We start from the raw sequence: 21941 nt of genomic DNA on the forward strand, positions 1-21941 counted from the left end.
TTGACATCACTTCAGTCATAGTCTATGTCTTTATCCTTGTGATGGTAGATATCACATATGACTGTGTTTGAATATTCTATTCAAAATAAGCAACAATATCTCAGTGATTGTAAAGACTAAAAACTAAATTTTAGTTATTTCAATTCTATTATTTGACGTAACTGCCTGAAATTTTTATTCATATTTAAAATTTTATAGGTGAAAATTTTAGCTTATACATAAAATATGTTACTCAGTTTGGATATTTTCAAAAAATAAAATATGTTCTTCATTTTCAGTTGTCAGTTGCTTATTTTAAAACTAAAACATGAGTCCAGAAAATAATGATTATTAATGATCATCGCATGGTTATTATGAAAATTAGTTTTGTCATTTAGATGACAGTGGTGGGAAAGAAATGATACAACCCAAGTTCAAATGCACTATGTATGCCACTGTTAACAAACTTACTAAACTAGATAGACACAACACTAGATAAGGCTATGAGATGTTCTCTCAACCTTTCTACTTATCGCTACATATACTGAGGTACAATGATGGCATTAAAGTAATTTCAAAAAGGTACATCAATATTTTTAACAGAAATTTGAACAAATAGAAATTCTAATCATAATTAACAATGGACATTATATTATAACAATTGTACCTTTAGTTTTGGCAGATTAAAAGTGCTCTTTCATTTACAAAATGACTATGTAAAGAAACAAATGTAGGTAAAGAATAGTAATAGTGTCTGATTTCATTTTTAATACTTGACTACTGCCAGCTTCTAAGCCCTACCATTCCTGCTCCCATTCTGCCCCACAGCTGGGCAAGCTATTTTGAAAAGCTCAGGTACTCTCTACCTTAATGCTGGTGAGTTCAAATCATGCAATCCTTATCCTATTAAGAGGAACCTTCACGGCCGGTCGCGGTGGCTTAAGCCTGTAATCCCAGCACTTTTGGAGGCCGAGGCGGGCGGATCACGAGGTCAGGAGATGGAGACCATCCTGACCAAAATGGTGAAACCCCGTCTCTACTAAAAATACAAAAAAATTAGCCAGGCGTGGTGGTGGGCGCCTGTAGTCCCAGCTATTCAGGAGGCTGAGGCAGGAGAATGGCGTGAACCCAGGAGGCAGAGCTTGCAGTGAGCCGAGATCGCGCCACTGCACTGCAGTCTGGGCGACGCAGAAAAAAAAAAAAAAAAAAAAAAAAAGAGGTACCTTCACTCAGACCCATTCCTTAACTACCATCAACTCCATGCTAGTTCCTGATCTCTTTAGTCACTTTTGAATCTGCTTGGCAGCCTGCCTTCTCTCCCAAGAATCATTATGTGAGTCATAATTCTTTCCTACTCCCTTTGATGTATGTGGTATCTTCAGTTTAGACATCCAAACTAAATGTTAAGTGGAGGTTTCATTCCACCTCTGGGAAGGGTACAACGTGGCTGTTCTCCCAATGTAGGGCATACACTGAAGTGCAGTCAATATGAGGAACTATGGAAATATGAAAGAACCACTCCCCTGACCCCAACACATTAAATGTTGGATATATTACCCACACAACAAACATTTTATGCCTAGTTGAACTCAAATCCAAAGCGTAATAACCTAAAAATTATATAAATAAAAACTACGAAAAATTAAGTAAAATTTGAAGGTTAAATGGCCCATGGGGGTATGTACACAAAATATAAGCAGCACAAGCTGGTGACTGGAGTTTTTCAACTTGCTAAAAGAAGAGAATCTAATCCTCAATCCTTTATGTCTATGAAGAATAGCAACAAAAATACCTGAATAAAACTGGACATCATAAAATCCTACATCAGCCATGAAATAGAACTAGGAAAGCTCATATCTCCTAGAACATTGTAGGAGAGCTTAGAGTACATCATGAGCCATGGGTGGATTATATCATACACAAATATTTGGTCAAAACACACCCATCTCAAATTATCCTGGAGACCTTAATCTAAGAAAGTAAGATAAAATCTCTTTCCCCAAACCTACAGAATACTACTTTAGGTATTCTGAGTCTTCTACTTTTTAAATGAAACATAGGAAGGTAAAAATATTTTTTAAAATAAAGCTCATATATATTTAACAAGAATACAGGGCATAGTCTTGTAATAACAGTTCTGCATTTCAGGTCATGGAAAATACACTTTTTAAACAAATAGCAACGAAGAATGTATCATGGGAATATCAAGCACACACAAAGGTACTAGGCACAAAGAGAAAGTGTCAATTGTTTTAACTAACCAAAAAACTTGCGTCAGAAAACTGAAAATCTGAAAGACATTTTTGACAAGTCTGCTGAAAATATTCAAAGGGGAGAAAAAAAGAAAAATCAAGGTGTTGTATGAAAATAATGGTCATATTTTTTAATTAAAATAATGTAAAAATCAGAGCATAATCAAGTAAATAAAATAAAGTAGAGGGGTTATAGAGTTGATAATACCAGCCTGAAGAGTAAAATATTGCCATAGATACATGTAAGAAACAATTTTAAATGAAATACAGATATATAAAAAGATAAAAATATCTATCAGATATTTCGTAAGAATTCATGGAAAAAATAATGACAAGAGCACTGTTTGAAAAGTTGAGAAAATTTTAGAATTGAGAAATTAGATAAGTCCTCATGTTGATGAATCAAAACAGATGCATACAAACACTTCATGTGTTATAGCCACCAAGCATCAAAGTAAGAAAGAAATCCTAAATTAAATTGGGCATTAGTAATTACCAACTAAGCAATAATAATTATACAAACAGTCATTATAAAATCAGGTTAAGTAGAAATTAGACATGATAGATCTTATTTTTAAGCAGTGAGAAAGAAGAAATTGTAACATAAAGTTTTATTACTAGCTGAATTATCATTATGAAACAGCCACCAAAAAAAAAAAGTTGCTAATCATAGATACTCAGTAAAACATAGGCTAACCCATTTTTTCCACCAGGAAAGAAGTTGAACTCACAAAGAAATAGAGGCAATTTTAGGTACGCTAGAAAGTCTAAATAAGTGCTAAATATAAAATTAATTTGGGGAATCAAAATATAATAAATTAAAATATTGAACAATAACATTGAAGACAGAAGGTCAAAAACAGAGTTATAAAATCTTGAAGCTTTTGACTATTATGAAATAGGTTAGTAATGAGTAGCATTATACATTTTTAGATTTACATGTTAAAACATATAAAGGTTAAACCATGTAAGACTTACCATTATAAGCAGAGAAATTAAATATTTAAATTCAAAATGAGTAGAAGTTAAAAAAAAAAGGAGAGTATTTATAAAATTGATCAATCTAGTGGTATTTTAAGTGAAGGAAAAAAGTGAAAGAAAATAAATGAAGACAAATATATGAATAACCACAATAAATGTAAATGAAATAAGCTTTCCTATTCAAAAAACAGGAATTATATAAGCTGGAACAACAACGAAACAAATCAGACTATATGCTGTTCAGAGAGACACAGAACAAAAAACATAGGATAGTCTGAAAACAGTAGATGGAGAAAATATACCAAGACCATGCATACCTAAAGAAAGATAATTTAGAAACATTAATATTAAATTGAATTCAATTTAATTCAAAAGCTTTAATAGATATGAAAGGTAATACAAAATGATAGTTATTGAAATGAAAATGATAATTCATTACAAAATAATAAATAATTTCAGTGAGAATATTTGGCAAAAACTCCAATTTTATATACATGTAAAATATATAATATATATGCACATTTAAATATATATGCATATACATGCACATTTATAATATATATATGTATATTATACATAACATGGTGGAAAGGAGCAGAGCAAGCTCGGTTCCTTCATTTCCTTGTAAGGACACCAATCTCTTCATGGGGGCTTTAGCCTCATGATCTAATTCAAATCCTATTACCTTCCCAAGGCCTCACCTCCAAATGCCACCATATTACAGCCTCAACGTATGAATTGTGAGTTGAAAGGCAAAATTTTAAAAATAACCATAATACATAGTTATGTTAATTCAATGCATTTCTTTCAGAAGCTAAGTTTTAAGAAGGTTGTTTATTTTCTATTTGTTTGGTGAAAGTTACATTGCAAATGAACCAATCACAAACATTGACTAAATGTGAGTATACAAGTCACCACCACCACCATCACTATGAATCACAAAAATATACCAAATTGATATATGCAATAGGTTCTCTGACTATAATGCAGTTAAATTAAAGAGCAACTATAGTCTCCCATATTTTAGGGAAAATACTTTCAAATAACTTGTGGGTTACAAAACAAGCTACAAGAAATATTTAAGATTATTATATATACAATTATAATACTTTTTAATAAATAAATGTGGGATGCCGGTAAAGTTTTACTTAGAGGAACTCATGACTTTAGACGATTTGCTAACAAATAAGAATAACAAGAAATCAGAAAATCAATGAGGTAATTACTCAACTCAAAAAGCTAGAATGATACAAACTAAAATAATGAGGAATGTTTCACCCACATTCGGTCTACCCCAGTAGCAGTGGCACTGGAAATTTGAAAATTAGTGTAGTTGTCTTTTTTTTTTTCAATTGTGGTGTGGTGTTCTATTGACATTTAATTTCAATGGGGCAAGGATACAAAATGTCCTACAATGCACTGGATAATTCTCTGTAACAAAGAAAGGTCTAACCCAAAATGCCAAGAGACTTTCCATTAAAAAATATTTAATGATGATCAAAGTTTATTTTAAACTGTAAAAATTCTAAATTTGATAACATTATGCAATGGGAATTCTCATATCCTGCTTGCAGGAATATAAATGAGTAAAACCATTTGAAGAGCAATTTCACAATTTCTGATAAAGCTGAAGATGTGCACTTCCCCTACTCATCCTGTGACTCACTCCAATCTCCACTTATGGGTATATTGTCTAGAGCAGCCCTCACACATGTGTGCCAGGAAACACCAAGGTGTTTACGGCACCATTGTTTGAAATAGTTAAAATGTGGAAATCCTAGGCATATGCTAATGGAAGAATAGGGTCAACAGAATATGGCAGATTCACATAATGGAATACTGTAGGCCAGTATAAACAAATATAATTATTTTATATGTAGATCCCGAATGGAGAAAGCAACTTGCAGAATAATTCAGGGAAAAAGGCCATAAAATCAATACACATATAATTCTATATATAATTCATAGATATATATGTAGTAAAATATGAAATTATGAACAAGAAGTATAACCATCCAATTTATTATAGTGGCTATGTCTAGGGGGGAGGGGGAAGGGATATGAAACTAGAGCACATATGACTTCAACTCCATTTGTTATTTTACTATCCTTGAAGAAAGCAAATATGACAAAGTGTTAATTATCTTAGTTCAGGCTGCTTTAACAAATACACCGTAGACTCTGGCTTATACAATAAACACTATTTTCTCACAATTCTAGAGGTTGAGAACTCCAAGATCAAGAAGACTCTGGTAGAGTCCATGTCTGGTAAGGGTCTGCTTCCTGGTTAATAGACAGCCATCTTCTCACTGTGTTTGAACATGGCGGAAGGGAGCAGAGCGAGCTCTGGTTCCTTTATTCCCTTATAAGGGCACCAATCCCATCATGGGGGCTTTACCTTCATGATCTAATTTAAATCCAATTACATTCCCAAGGCCCCACCTCCAATTACCACCATGTTACAGGCTCAACATATGAATTTTGTGGTGACAGGGAATGAGAACACAAACATTCAGGCCATAACAACCTTTGTTAATTTGTCTGGTACTTACATTTATGAATATTATTCTCTGTAACATGGTCTATGGTTTGAAATAAAAATTTTCATTAGTCAGCTCATTGAATTTAAATTTACAGGAATTGTATATTACATATTAGAGTCTGCACTAAAATAAGATCTTTATATTACAGAGTCTCTGCACCGTGCACTATACTATACTGTCCCTTTCATGTTTCCACTAATGCCTAAATATTCTTCCTGGTAGCGACATTTTGAACATTATTAGTTCATATGTTTGAAAATGTTTTCAGTTAACATGTCACCTGTAGGCTAAATTAACCTTTATTTTATTTTTTTAACTGAAACACCAAGGATTTTTTGCCTAAATGTTGTTTCTTTTTTCTCCTTTTCTTTATTGTCTCAAAGTCCTAAGTTCTGTAAAACTTACTGTAAATTGAATTATATTGTTTACCTATTGTATTAGTCCATTCTCATGCTGCTATGAAGAAACAAATGAGGGTGAATAATTTATAAAGAAAAGAGCTTTAATTGACTTACACTTCCGCATGGCTGGGGAGGTGTCAGGAAACTTACAATATTGGTGGAAGGCACCTCTCTGCAGGGTGGCAGGAGAGAGAACAAGTGCAAGCAGGGGAATTGCCAGACACTTATAAAACCATGAGATCTCGTGAGAACTCACTCATTATCAGGAGAACAGCATGGGGAAATTGCTCCCATGATTCAATTACCTCCACCTGGTCCCACCCTTGACTCCTGGGGATTATGGGGATTACAATTCAAGGTAATATTTGGGAGGGGACATAGCCAAACCATATCATTCTGCCCCTAGCCCCACCCAAATCTCATGTCCTTGAATTTTAAAACACAATATGCCTTTTCAACAGTCCTCCCAAAGTCTTAATTCAGTCCAGCATTAATCCAAAAGTCCAAGTCCAAAGTCTCATCTAAGACTTCTGATGAGAGTCTGTAAAATCAAAAGCAAGTTGATTACTTCCTAGATACAATGGGGGTACAGGCATTGTAAATGGTTGTAAATACAACCATTCCAAATAGGAGAAATTGGCCAAAACTATGGGGTACAGGCCCAGTGCAAGTCCAAAATCCAACAGGGCAGTCATTAAACCTTAAAGTTCCAAAATGATTTCGTTTGATTCTGTTTCTCACATCCAGGTCATGCTAATGCAAGATGTGAGCTCCCTGGACATCATTGTCCATATCACTATCAGCATTTTGGTCAAAGCCTTTCAACAAGTCTCTAGATAGTTCCAAAGTTTCTCCTATCTTCTTGTCTTCTGAACCCTCTAAGTCTCTAGGAAGTTCCAAACTTTCCCACATTTTCCTGTCTTCTTCTGAGCCCTCCAAACAGTTCCAACCTTTGCCTGTTACCCAGTTCCAAAGTCGATTCCACGTTTTTGTGTATTTTTATAGCTGCACCCCACTCTCTGTGGAAGCAAATTACTGTATTACTCTGTTCTCATGCTGCTATGAAGAAATACCCAAGACTGGGTAATTTATAAAGAAAAGAGCTTATATTGACTCATAGTTCCACATGGCGGGGGAGGCTTCAGGAAACTTATAATCTTGGTAAAAGGCACCTCTTCACAGGGTTGCAGGAGAGAGAATGAGTGCAAGCAGGGTAAATGCCAAACTGTTTTAAAACCATCAGATCTCAGGAAACCCACTCATTATCATGAGAACAATGCGGTACCACCTTACTCCTTCAAGAATGGCCATAATCAAAATATCAAAAATAAGTAGATGTTGGCATGGATGCGGTGAACAGGGAACACTTCCACAGTGCTGGTGGGAATGTAAATTAGTACAACCACTATTGAAAACAGTGTGGAGATTCCTCAAGGAACTAAAAGAAGAACTACCATTTGATCCAGCAATACCACTACTGGGTATCTACTGAGAGAAAAAGAAGTCACTACACAAAAAAGATACTTGCACAGGCATGTTTATAGCAGCACAATTCACAATTGCAAAAACATGGAACCAACCCAAATGCCCATCAATCAACAAGTGGATAAAGAAACTGTGGTACATTAATATGATGGAATATTACTAAGCCATAAAAAGAAATGAATTATGGCATTCACAGTGAACTGAATGAGATTGGAGACTATTATTCTAAGTGAAGTAACTCAGGAATAGAAAACCAAACATCGTATATTCTCACTTATAAGTGGCGGCTAAGCTATTAGGATGCAAAGGCACAAGAATGACACAATGGACTTTGAGGTCATAGGGGGAAAGGGTGGGAAGGCGGCAAGGGATAAAAGACTACAAATAGGGTGCAGCGTATACTGCTCAGGTGATGGGTGCAACAAAATCTCACAAATCACCACTAAAGAACTTATGTAACCAAATACCACCTATTCCCCAGTAACCTATGGAAATAAAAAAATTTAAAAAAGTAAATAAAAATAAATAAATATAATAAAATGTTGGCCTTCTAACTGACTTTTTTGTGGAAGGCTTTTTTTAATAGAAAAGAAAAAAGAGCGATTTTAAAGGAATGCCTTTCTCTTGAACTTTAGAAAATTTCAGAATTATTAGGAGGGTGGAAAGGTGATTTTATTTTTGTTTTTCGAGTACTCATGTGTTTTATTCCCTAGGGTAGCTTCTCGATATATTTGAGAAAGCAACCAGAAACAAAGTAGTCCCTAGAGATATAAACCCAAGAGGAAACCAGTGACATTTTTCAAAATAAGTGCAATGTGACTTTTTTTTTAAATACAACATAAAAAAGGCTAAAGCATTCTTTTCTGTCTTGGCCCTTTCCTCTGCTTGATTGGTCATAAATGATGATGTAATTAATTCATCATCTTCCCTTCAGCTGTTAGGATTAAACCTTTCAGAAATGCTGACAGGACCAGGAGGACATCTTTTCCCCTTTGTCTCGTCTAAAACTCAGTCATGGCTAATTTACCTATGGTGAAATGAGTGAACAGAAAATTCTAAAGGGACCTTGCTTCATACAAAGTGTACTGTTTACTCCTTCCAGATGCCAAAACTTATTAAAGTAAACCATCATCAATTCACAATGATGAAATCATGAAGGAGCAGTGTACATGCAACTTTAAAAATCATGCTTGTTCCAGAAGAGATTGCCTCCCTCAGGAAGACTGCTTTTGATTAGAACCACACCAGAAAAACACATTGTGACTTTGTCATTTGGGAACAGCTGTGATGTTCTTTTCCTTCTTTTTGTTTTTTAAGGGAAGATAATTATATAATGTACGCAATGCTATTACGACCTGAAATAGTGAATCTCCTATTTTTATTTCAGTTTATTGTCCCACGAGCATGAATTTATATCTTTTATTAGTTTGAAAATGGTTGTCATCCTGGGCAACATCGGCTTTGACCTAAAGCCTCTTGTATTAATTTTTCAAGTATATTTGAATTTTGAGCTATTAACTATTCAAAATAGATGGAGCAAGGAGTAACCTAAAGGTAACAGGGATAGCATGTAGAACATTAAATACATTTTCCGAGAGACACAAAGATTAAATAATGAAGTGGGTAGTATGTTCCTACATAGAAAGGCAGAATATTATAAAGAAATATGTTCTTTTAGAATGAATTTATTCAGTGAAGCAAATTTTCTTTTATAATTTGACAAAATTATTTTTAAGTTCATATTGAATAAGAACAAAATTCTAAAAACTGGAGAAAAATTTAAAAATAAAAACAATCTAGAAGAGATTCCATCAGATGTTAAAATGCTGCGATTAGGTTCAGTCTGAAGACTGAACAGAATAAATACTATTAAATGAGAGAAAAACCTAAAACACACTTAATTATATAAAATTTTAAACATAATAAAAGAAACACATTAATCAATGGATTTGGAATAAAAATAATTAGAGTACTTTATTAACTCTATTTTAAACAAATACATTTAGATCCCATATCAGACCATATCAAATTAAGTTTCAGCTGGATTGAAGTGCTCAGTGAATGATATAAACTCTAAAAACTTAGAAGAAATATATCTACCCTTTTGGTCACACGGAGGATTATTCTTAGTATGAAATTAGCAAGAGAAGACAAAAAGGAAAAACAAATGGAATGCATAATCCCTGTGAGAAATTTTAAAAATTATAGTCAGCAACAGCAATAGTTGAGAGGTCAGAAGACAGCGGTGATAAGGGAATCTGAGGAGGGGTGTATATCCAATACAATAGCTTTCCCTTATGTGCTTTAATGTGTTGTAATTTCTTCCATTAAAACATAAATTAAACTGCAGACCAAAACAACAACAACAAATCCAGTGAGCCCTCATTCTTCCTATCTGTCATGGTTTCTCCCTTTTAGGGTGAACATTCTCAAAAGAATTATCCATCGTCGCTGAGATGCCTCTAAAATCTCAATTTCCTTCCAGTAATTACTCAGGACTTATTTTATCATTCTTTGAAAAAGTACATTGAGAGTTCTAATCTGTTGATTCTATCTCTTTCACTGTTTCCCCCTTTGGTCCTTGCATTCGTCTTTTCAGCTTGGATTCCATTTTAAAAATCACTTTGGCATCCTTTCTCTGTTCTTTTATCACCAATGTTTGGCACAGCTAACCACTCCCTCTTTTTTCTTCACCCTCTCTTTTCCTTGCTTCATTGATTATTTCCCTTGGTTTTGCTCCAGCCTCACTGGTTATTTTATCTTTGTCTGATTTTCAGGTTTCCTCTCTTCTGCTGAATGTCTAAACCCTGTCACGCTGCAGGGCTTTGTCCTGACGCACAGTCAGGGTTGAAAACTATTTTTCTACGTGAAACAGCTGTATCTCCTGCCTGTCTCCACTGCCTGTAGCCTTGTTTTTCACACTAGCCACATGCTGTTATTTTGGTTTCTCAGAAATGACAATATTTGATCTTTCTCAGGGCTTTTGCACTAGCTGTCCAGGAAATCTTTTATTCCCAGATCCTCAAAAGGATCTTTTTGTTTTTTTTTTCTGTACTTTAGGTCTAAAGTTAAAATATCATCAGGGAGGACTTTGCCAACCATTTATCCATAAGATCCTTCTATTTCAACTACATTTTCCTATTTATTTGTCTTCTTGGTATTTGAAAGAGTCTTATCTCCTTATCTGTTGTTCCACTAGACGGGGATCTTTCTCTTTCTATTGGAAGACCAGCTGTGGAGAACAGTGCCTTGTCTGTCTCGCTCACTAGTGTGTATGAAGGAACCATAACAAGGCCTTACTCTCGATAGGCATACAATGACTATCTTTTAATGAATAGCACTAAAACAACATTAGAAGATATTTTTACTGGTCAAATAACCTACTATTAAAAAAAAAAGAAAATTCCAGGAATGTTTTGCGGGTGTGAGAATTGTGGGATAGCCACTCTCATACTTGAAGCTGGATTATGACTCCTTTAAAAAAGCATTTTGGCAATACACAGCACTTAAAACATATGTGTGCCCCTTGATCAATGATACATAATAACCAATTAATTAATTAATGATTGACTTTTCACAGTATAGCAATGTATGCTTATAACAGTTATATTTTACTTATGGCCAAAAAGTTAAGGGATACATCATACAATTGCACTTATCTTGCTCTATAATGTCTTCACTTGTGGTTTAGTGATGTTTACATGTTTTAATCAACAATTACATTGATGTCTGTCAATTAAAATGGCAAAATTTTTAAACAAATGGCAAGATTTCAGCTGAAACACACCTTATATTCCTCACAGTAGATAATTACTGTAATCCTTTCTACGATCATTCCCCAGAGAAAAAATATAAAACATTATGTGTTAGTATTATTCTGGCATTATAGGAAAAATGGAAATTGACTCTTGTCTCAATGGACACTCCAGTACCAAATATCTTAGCTTGGCATGTAAATATAAAATATATAAATGCAGATATAAATTTGAAGGGCAATACAGATGTAATCAATATGTTTACAAATATCTGAAGCCATTAGCTAAAAACAGTATTTAAACTATTTACAATTTAAATTTCATAGTTCCTTTTCTCTTTTCTCTTTAAATATTTCTATTTAATAGGATGTGGTAAATTTTTATATATATTTAAACTTAAATATAATAATATATATCTCATTCGTAAATAAATCAAATAAATTGGGATTCAAATAGAAATGAGAAATGAAAGACTTTTCTAAACAATAAATTTATATTAACCTACTAAGGAAATAAATCATCTAAGACTGCCATAAACATACCACATTTGGTAGGAAAAAAGGGACTCAACAAAGGCATTCATTTTAAGTGATATGTACAGTGATCACCAACACCAATATACTACGATACGTTAGACAAGTTACGTCACTTCTCTTGTGTCTCTGTAGGCGATGTTGCAATAAATAGCAAGTAAAAATGGTTGTTAGGGATTTTAAATATATAAAGGGCTACGTTAAGACTTAACAAGCATGAAGAAAAATGGGAGATGCTGTTTGCTTTTAAATATAATCTATCAACACATATTATAGTTCTACTATTTCTTCGTAAACAATTCCTGAATAGATATAGATTTAAAATTAGCAGAAGCCTTTTACATATCTATTTATAGCAATTGAATTTACTCAAGTCGTATAAATTGAAACTATACTTAAAATTAATCTTATATCTTTTTACAATAGAAATACAAATTCAAGACACAATATTAATATCAGCACCTGACTGTTGGTGCTCTTTATTAGTTCAGCCATTGAGTCATTGTGAATTCTTCTGTATGATTTAGACATACTCTTGGTTTATTAAGAGTTTTTTATCAAGAATAGATATTGATTTTTAAAAGTGCATTTTACTTGAATCTTTTAAAGAGTTCCTGTGGTTTTTTTCCCTTGAATTTGTTAATATGGTGAAGCATAATGCTAGCTTTTACAAAGACAAATATCCTTGTATTACTGGGATAAACCCAATTTCATCATGTTATTACTATACATGATATATATATTTAATATATATATATAGCTACATTTAATTTGCTAATACTTTATGTAATATTTTGGCATATACAATCATTGCTAAAATTTATCCATACTTTTTCTCTAATGGATAGTTTTTGCTTGATTATAGTATTGAGGTTATAATACTATCTTAAAATGTTTGAGGTATGTTCTGAGTATGGTGTGGCTTTTTTTTCCTCTGGAATAAGTTAAAATTTTGAATGATCTATTCCTGAATACCTTTAAAATTGTATGAGTTAAAACTTTTTTCTTTGTGGAAAGATTTTAAGCTAATTTATGGGTATAATACCATTTATTGTTTCAGTTTCTTCTAGAACCAGTTTTATTATATTTAGTTTTTCTATAAATTTATCTACATTTTTGACATTTTAAACTGTATTTACACAGAATTATTTATGATAGTCTCTTATTTTGTTAAATATTTGCAATATATTTGTAGTGATTATTACATCTTATATTCCTAGGTCAACACTTTTTCATTTTCTTTTTTTAAAATTTAGCTCTCCAAATTTATAGTTTTTCTCTCATTTTGGAAGTTATACTCAATTTCTACAGTTTCTTGTGCTTATTGCTCATTTTAAGGTATACATCATACAATTGTATTCCTTATTATTTCCTCATTTTATTTTTTTCACATATTATTTTTTTCACATTTTTTAATTCACATCTTAAGTGGCTTAAGTGGTTAATTCCTTAATTTGTAGGTTTATTTGTTTTAAATAAAAGCCCTTAAGTCCTCTAAGGACTTTTAGCTGCATGTCACATGTTTTGATATGTAATATTCATTATCATTCTGTTTCATGTGTTCTCTAATTTCTGCTATGTTGACTCCATTAACACACAAGCTATTAGATATATAGGTTTTTATAGTTTTGTGTATTTTTAAATTATTAATGCCTCTTTTTATTATATTTTAGTCAGTTAATGTTCTCTGTATAAAGCCAATGCTTTGAAATTTGCTGACACTGGTCCTACAACTATGTTCTATTACATGTCATTTAACATAAATGTTTCATGTGAGCTTGAGATGGATTACTGGGTGCAGTGTTTTATGTAAGGCTATTATGTTAAGCATATAATTTGTGTGGTTCAAGTATTCTATAACCTTACCTCCTTACAGATTTTGTGTGTATTTGGTTATAACAATTAGAGGAAGAGATGTGTTAACGTCTTCTACCATGAGCATGGATTTATCAATGTTTCCTTTAATTATGTCACAATTTTTAATGTATTTATTAGTTGTATACAGGTTAGAACTTTAATTTGTTTTCCCAGTAGACTGTAAGAAGTTTTACACTAGAAAGTTAAGTCTTATAAGGGTAGGGCTTTGCATTTACTTTTTCATTGTCATATGTCCAGTATTAAGAACTATGCCATGTGTATAATAGCTTTGTCACAAATATTAATTGACTGATGAAAGGACCGTCTTGGTGAGGTAAATGTTTATCATTAGATGGTAACTTAAAAAAATAGCAATTATTTTTTCCTTAAAGTCTACTTATCTGGTTTTAATACAGTGATAAAAGATTTTCTTAGTAATGACTGATATTTCTATTTTCATCGTTTTTCTCTCAATTTTTAGTGTTAAGTATGTTTATTGTAAACAGCACATCATTTTATCCATACAGCTGAAACTCTGCCAACTAAACAGAGCATTCATTGTAATGTCACATATGTGCATTTTTTTTACTATTTTATTTATTATATTTTATTCCCTATTTTTCTGCCTTCTTAATTAATTTCATTTTGTTGATTTTCCCCCCATACTGCTTATCTCCATATTATTTTGAAAGTTATGCATTCTGTGGGTTTTTTTTAGTGATTACCATAGACATTTATGTGCATATCTATCATAACAAAGACTGAGCTTGAATAATATGCTTACTGTTCTTCTGAACTTAAAGGAAATCTACAGTGTTTAAATTTGGATTATCACCTCACACTCAGATTTTTGCTGGTGCATTTTGTCATTTTGATTATATGGGTTTTTTTAACCTCACTAAAAAAAAATCACTATTCTTATTTTCAGTTAATATTTCTTTAGACTTATACTGATGTGTACTTTTTTTCCCTTGCCATTCCTTCTTTCATTTCACATTCCTCTTCAGATTATTTTTCATTTTCTTAACATATATCTTTTAGGATTTCCTATGGTAAGGGCCTATTTATGCTAAACACTGTCAGTGTTCATTTTTCTTAAACCACCTTTACTTCATCCTCATCTTCCAAAATTATTTTTACTGGGTAAAAAATTTAAGTTATTAGGTTGGTGCAAAAGTTATTGCGGTTTTTGCCATTACTTTCAATGCAAAGTTAATGCTATTAGATAAGTGCAAAAGCAATTGCAGTTTTTGCCATTACTTTCAAAGGCAAAAACTGCAATTACTTTTGCGACAATCTAATAGCACTAACTTTCTCTAGGATTTTAAAGAAATTATTCCAGTGTATCCTGACTTCCATGTTTGCCATTGGGAAATTCACCATCAGCATAATTATTGTAATTTGTGTTTTTGCTCTGCTATTTGGAATATATTATTTGTTTTAAGCTTCCTATATACAATAAATTAGTGCTAAATGAACTAACTACAGAAAATCCAAGGTTTCAAGTTGTGTTCTGCATCCCCAAGAAGTAGTTATTCCTGTCCTTAAAGAAAGTAGTAGCAGTTTCTTTTTTTTTTTTTGACATGGAGTCTCACTCTGTTGCCCAGGGTGGAGTGCAGTGGTACGATCTTGGCTCACTGCAACCTCCACCTCCTGGGTTCAAGTGATTCTCCTGCCTCAGCCCCCTGAGTAGCTGGGATTACTGGCATGTGCCACCAAGTCCAGCTAATTTTTGTATTTTTAGAGAGATGGGGTTTCATCATGTTGGCCAGGCTGGTCTTGAACTCCTGGCTTCAAGTGATCCGTGACCCACTCCCCACCCCCCACTCAGCCTCCCAAAGTGTTGGGATTACAGGTGTGAGCCACCATGCCCAGCCTCCTTTTTTTCAATAATGCAAGGCTAGAAATTGGACATAAGAATTACAGCCCCCTGGGATCTCTCGGTCATTCTATCTGGTGGGTGAAGATCTGATGGTCTTCACAGCTTGATATTCATGAATCACCCTAGTGCTAGGCTCACTGGATGTTAGCCCTTGTCCTCTGCCAAAATTGCTCTTCCTAAACCTCTGCAGTGGTGTGTTCTAACGATAAATCAATGTCTCTTTCTCTGCTTCTTGTCACAGTACCCTACTGAAATTCCTCTGGCTTCTTTCAGTCACTTGAACTGCAGTAGTTTTAAACTCTGCTTGATTGCATGTCCCAGAGCATTGAAAAATCCTTAGGATATCTGAGGCCAGCTGTCTGATCTAAGCAGAAGCTATGAACAAATATGAGCAGATCTGAGATTTATCTCTTTTCTCCATCCAAAAAAAGTATAGATAATAACTTGAGTAAAAATAAAACTTCCCAATTTGCAAATTTACATTGAATATTTAATACCATATAAATCATTTTTTTCAGTCTCATTCTCTCCTTAAATTGCAGTTCTTAATTTAGCATTGGAACCAGGATAGTTCTTGAATCTTTGGTTAAGTACTAAGAGCCACATGACTCATGTCTTAGGAATGTATGTGCTTTAATACTATTGTCCAACCCTTAGGAAGTCATGATAAATATATATCCTAATTCAGTCTTAAACTGATGAGTTTAATCTGTGATGCCCTGCTAATTTGTACCTATGGTACAACTATAATTTCCAACTATAATTTGGAAATCTCTCAAATGTGATTCTAAAATAACCATAGGTTCTATTGTGGTTCAATCTCTGTTTGATGTCACATTCAAAGAATTAACTCTTCAACTCCAGAAGCCTATAGTTTTTATTTAAAAATGTGCTTCACATAGAATATCTTCCTTAAAGTCTTTAATTTATTCAGGAAAGTACCTTTTAGAAAGAACATCTTTGAAGTATGTAAAATTGATTCTATGGGGAATAAGTTTTGAGTGTCAAACAATGACTAATACATTTTTGGATGAGAGATTATTTCTACTTTAAGAATTATGTGAACTTTCAATTTAAGTAGAATAAGACATGGTGTCTTTTCACAATATTAGAGCTTTGTGAAAGAAAAAACAAAAACCAACAGTAATAGTACCTGATAAGTGGTATTGTATTTATTTTTTCACAGAGTTTTACAGAAAATCCAAAAAGAAATTTTAAAAGGGCTTGAGATTATAGAATTTTTCTTAGAAGGAAAGATGCTTAAACTAAGATTTAAAAGATGATAGAGAATGATTAGATGGAAGAAGGCAGAGTGGTCTTTTCAGGGAGACAGAACAGGCTGGAGAGAAGCATAGCCATTTGAAACAGCATGATTGTTTTCAAGTTATAAACACTATAACACGGCTAGAGTGGAGAATGCTTGCAACTCTCGAGTGGCAAGAGATCGGGTAAAACAATAAACAGGAATCATATTCTAGGGGGCTTCTTCTAATTAGCTAAAAAATTTATTTATTCATTTAATTTATCTTATTTTTTTTTTAGACAGAGTTTCACTCTGTTGCCCAGGCTGGAGTGCAGTGGTGTGGTCTCAGCTCACAGTAACCTCCATTTCCCAGGTTCAAGGGATTCTCCTGCCTCAGCCTCCTGAGTAGCTGAGATTACAGGTGCCCGCCACCACATCCAGCTAATTTTTGTATTTTAAGTAGAGACATGGTTTCACCATGTTGGCCAGGCTGGTCTCAAACTCTTGACCTCAAGTGATCTGCCTACCTCGGCTTCCCAAAGTGCTGGGATTACAGGTGTGAGCCCCATGCCTGTCAGAGCTAAGAAATTTAAACACTACCTTTGACTGCATTAATCACTTTAAATTAAGAGAGTGACATACTATTTGCATTTTAGAGCGAAATCATTTGGTTAGCATTATGAGGCATGAAACTTGGTTGTTGGGATGAGAACTGTTGAGCCCAGGAGAAAAAAGGCAGAGGAAGGAGGTAAGAATGATTCTAAAGTTTCCATGCAAATATAAATGGGATCTACCAAAGGAGCTAGGGAATCATGCTTTCAAGTATGAGGGATCCCAAAATCATCCCAGAATATCTTTGCAGTAATGTTTTTAATCTAAATTATTGAAATGTTTCACAATAAGAAGCTTCCCAGATTAGCCAGGCGTGGTGGCAGGCGCCTGTAGTCCCAGCTACTAGGGAGGCTGAGGCAGGAGAATGGCGTGAACCCGGGAGGCAGAGCTTGCAGTGAGCCGACATTGCGCCACTGGACTCCAGCCTGGGCGACAGAGCCAGACTCCGTCTCAAACAAACAAACAAACAAACAAACAAACAGCTTCCCAGAACACAGAGATACCTTCATTGCATGATGTATGTGAGACAACACGCTTCTCTGGCAGCATCTCAAAGTTCAATAGATTACAATCTCCAGGACCGCAGGCACACCAAGTCCCTTGTTAAGTCCTGGAGAAGCTGGTGGTTTCTGGACCTGAATATTTCTTGTACAACATTTAGGTAACTCTGAGCAATTGACTCTCCTACCACCATGGGGCCTGGTGGTAAGACAAGGCTGTGACTCACATGCTGTAGCTCCTCTCGTTTTGTCAAAATCAAATTGTTTTCCTCATGTAGGTGAAGAGAAACTTGAATAATATTTTAAAATTTCCATAAAGGAAAAAACTATTTGCTATGTAAACATAAAACGATTATTGAGATACATTTAAAGTTATAATAATGATGATTTTTACAAATGGAGGCAAATGGTTTGAATAGTTTGGCTTATGAATAATCAATTAGGGAACTATTACATGCCAACAGATCTGAATTTCATAAGTAACGGGGTTGGGGCCAGGTTCTGTGCCTCACAACTATAATCCCAGCATTTTGAGTGGCTGAGATGGGAGGATTTCTTGAGCCGAGGAGTTCAAGACCAGCCTGAGCAACATAGGGAAACTCCGTCTTTACAAAAATAATTTAAGAAATTAGCCAGTCATGGTGGCACACACCTGTAGTTTCAGCTACTTGGGAGGCTGAGGTGGGAGGACTACTTAAGCCTGGGATGTTAAGGCTTCAGTGAGCCGTGAGAGTGCCACTGCACTCCAGCCTGGGTGACAGAGCAAGACCTTTCTTGGAATTAAAAAAAAGAGAGAGAGAGAAGAGGAAATAAAAGAAAAGAAGGGAAGGGAAGGGAAGGGAGAAAAGAAAAAGAAAGGGAGAAAGAGAAAGAAAGAAAGAAAGAAAGAAAGAAGAAAAGAAAGAAAGAAAGAAAGAAGAAAAAGAAAGAAAGAAAGAAAGAGAAAGGGAGGGAGGGGGGGAGAGCGTTGGTTTTGCCTAGCTCTGGCAGAGGATGACTTATTGGTCATCAATGCCATTTTTGTTTCTCTCTGATGTATAGCCAGATCACATTTTGTAGCCTCCGTTGCAGTAAGTATGGTCATAAATCTGAGTGCTGACCAACTGAAGATAAAAAGAAAAGATGTACACCATACTAGGCATCACCCATAGCAACATGTCACTCATGACCCTCGGTGTTTTCATATCATCACAAAATGCAGAGGACTACACTGACCTAGAACATAGTGGAGACACCAGATGAAAGCAGCCTGGGTCCTGGAATGCTTACCCAGTCTCTCACAGATTATAGGCACACTCACTTTGAAATTTAAATGTGCAAAAAGTAGTTTTCAATTGTGTAAACCACTGAGAATTTATGGTTTGTGTATTTTGGCAGCTAACATAAAATTATTACCTGAACCCAGAGAATGTAAATTACTTAGTGACCTGAGCGTTTCTGAAACATTAAGATCAATATCAAGGAGTGGACAGCCCTACGCAAAGCCTGTCTCTCCTCTCATAGGTTTCTGTGAATGTGTAATAGTTTGCCAAGATTGTAAAGGGTCTGAGATTTTTGCCTTACTTGCAAGCTGACAAGTTAGCCTGCCACAATTTTATAAAGGCTGGCAGAAGTCACCGGACTCCTGGTGAGAGGAAGGGACTTTTTTATTCACAGCACAGCAGGTAGTACTACCTCCAATTGCCTTACCCCTACTTCCCATAGGGGTGATAGTAGATGTGGGCCCAGGTGAATTCTGCCCGTGCACACAATTTTTGCCAAAGCTGAGGAACCCTGAATCTAGGACCATTCAGTCTTCTAAAAGAGGACTGCCAGCAAACTGCCCGACTTTGCCCCAGCATGGAAGTATTGTCTGTATAATTCTATTCAGAAATAAATCTGCCTCTGCCCCAGAGAGTGACACTATTTCTCCCTTCCAAAGCTGTTTGCTATATAAACATCCTTAAAAAGATAGTCTGGAACAAAATCTGATATGAGGTACACAGAAATGCTATAGAGGACTATCTCTCAATATGTGTTAGATTCCAGCTTAGATCACTAAATAGCAAATGATAGAAACATGCAATGCGGGAGCAATTGGTAGATTTTAGAAGCCACTGATTCTGTTCCGTCATTTTAGGGACGTGAGAAATGGATGGGAGAGAACAACTGGCTTGCCCAAGGCCACATAGAGAATGAGTAGGAATCCTGAGTCTATTCTTCATAGCTTGCTCCAAAAAGAATCATAACTAGGTGACACATGTATGTATATGATTGACGTTAATTCATACATGCACTTCGTTTACATTTTGTGTTTTAAAAGCAGTACTATGAAAGTAGTGAGTATGTGTTGGGAATTGGGAAATTTGTACTCCTACCACTGTCCTGACAATAGCAGTTTTATAGAGCCATTTGGATTTGACCACCTTCAGGGACAATTAACTACCTTCTTCTCTTCTTTCAGAGTACCTTGTTCATATCTCTATTATGTTAAGTTTATGTATATGTGAATCTCCCACATTTGATTATGAATTTCTTAAAGGCAAGAACTGTTTCTAAAAAAAAACTTAACAAACTGAAAAGCATACATGCAAATATAAAAATGAGATTTGCTGGCCAGGTACGTTGGCTCACGCCTGTAATCCCAGCACTTTGGGAGGCTGAGGTGGGGAGATTACCTGAGGTCAGGAGTTCGAGACCAGCCTTACCAACATGGTGAAACCCCGTCTCTATTAAAGATACAAAAATTTAGTCCGGTGTGGTGGCAGGCACCTGTAATCTCAGCTACTCAGGAGGCTGAGGCAGGAGAATCACTTGAACCTGGGAGGCGGAGGTTGCAGTGATCTGAGATCGTGCCACTGTATGCCATCCTGGGTGACAGAGCAGGACTCTATTTCAAAAAGAAAAAGAAAAAAAAATGAGATTTGCTACTATGTGGTTACTGAATTCCCACTCTTCTATTCAATGCTTTCTAATGTCTGGGCTATGATTTATGCCAGATTTCAGTTATCATGTTTGGCTTCCTCGCCAAAAAGCTGAATATATTATTTCAATTTGTGTTCTGTTATCTTGAATTGTAGGCTCAAGCTCCCAGAGATAATAACTGGTTGCTAGAAAAATGTACCTTGTTTTTTCCATACTACATTAATGATATAATTGGTCTAATTAATCACAGCACTTCCATTATATTTCTGAAGTTGGTTCATACTCCTTGGAGGAAGGAGATTCCTAAATTACAAAAACAAGAAAAATTAAAAATGTATTTTTCTTAAATACTGTAAAACATTATTAGCATATGAAATAAGGCTAGTGAAGTTCCTAATAGATTATGCTGTTATGAGGGTCCTAAAACAGTCTGTCCCGCACTGACTTCTCTCATTTCTACACCCATCTAGGAATTTTGTTTGTTTGAACACAGTTGAAGGGGCAAAGAAAGGCAAGAGTTTAAAGTTTGGAACATGGCCGCAATAAGTGGCAACCACTGCTTTCTCCAGATTATTCAAAGATATCCACTTTTTACATCCAGTTTGGCCCTATGTTTGCTTGTTTTTAATTATTTCCCCTAATCGTGCCAAGAACAATTCTATTAGTCAATCACATAAGTTAATTAACTGACTGTATATTAGTATGATATTTAAATAAAAATACATAAACATAAATATATATTTTGTATAGAAAGTATATTCTCAAAAATATCAAAAGTAGCTGCCAAATTGGTAAGACAATGTTTGTTTCTCATTTTTTTATTCACAAAAATATTCACTGAGAACCCAAATTACTTATATAATCAGAATAACTATAAATGTTGTTAAAAAATATAGGCCACAAGGGGAGCACACTTCACCATCCTCCAAGAACATGTGAGTTTGTCCATTTTTGTGTTTCCATAAAGGAATGCCTGAAACTGGGCAATTTATAAAAGGAGATATAATTGGCTCA

The sequence above is a fragment of the Pan paniscus genome, chromosome 3 (assembly GCF_029289425.2).
Source record: "Pan paniscus chromosome 3, NHGRI_mPanPan1-v2.0_pri, whole genome shotgun sequence".
Taxonomy (NCBI): domain Eukaryota; kingdom Metazoa; phylum Chordata; class Mammalia; order Primates; family Hominidae; genus Pan; species Pan paniscus.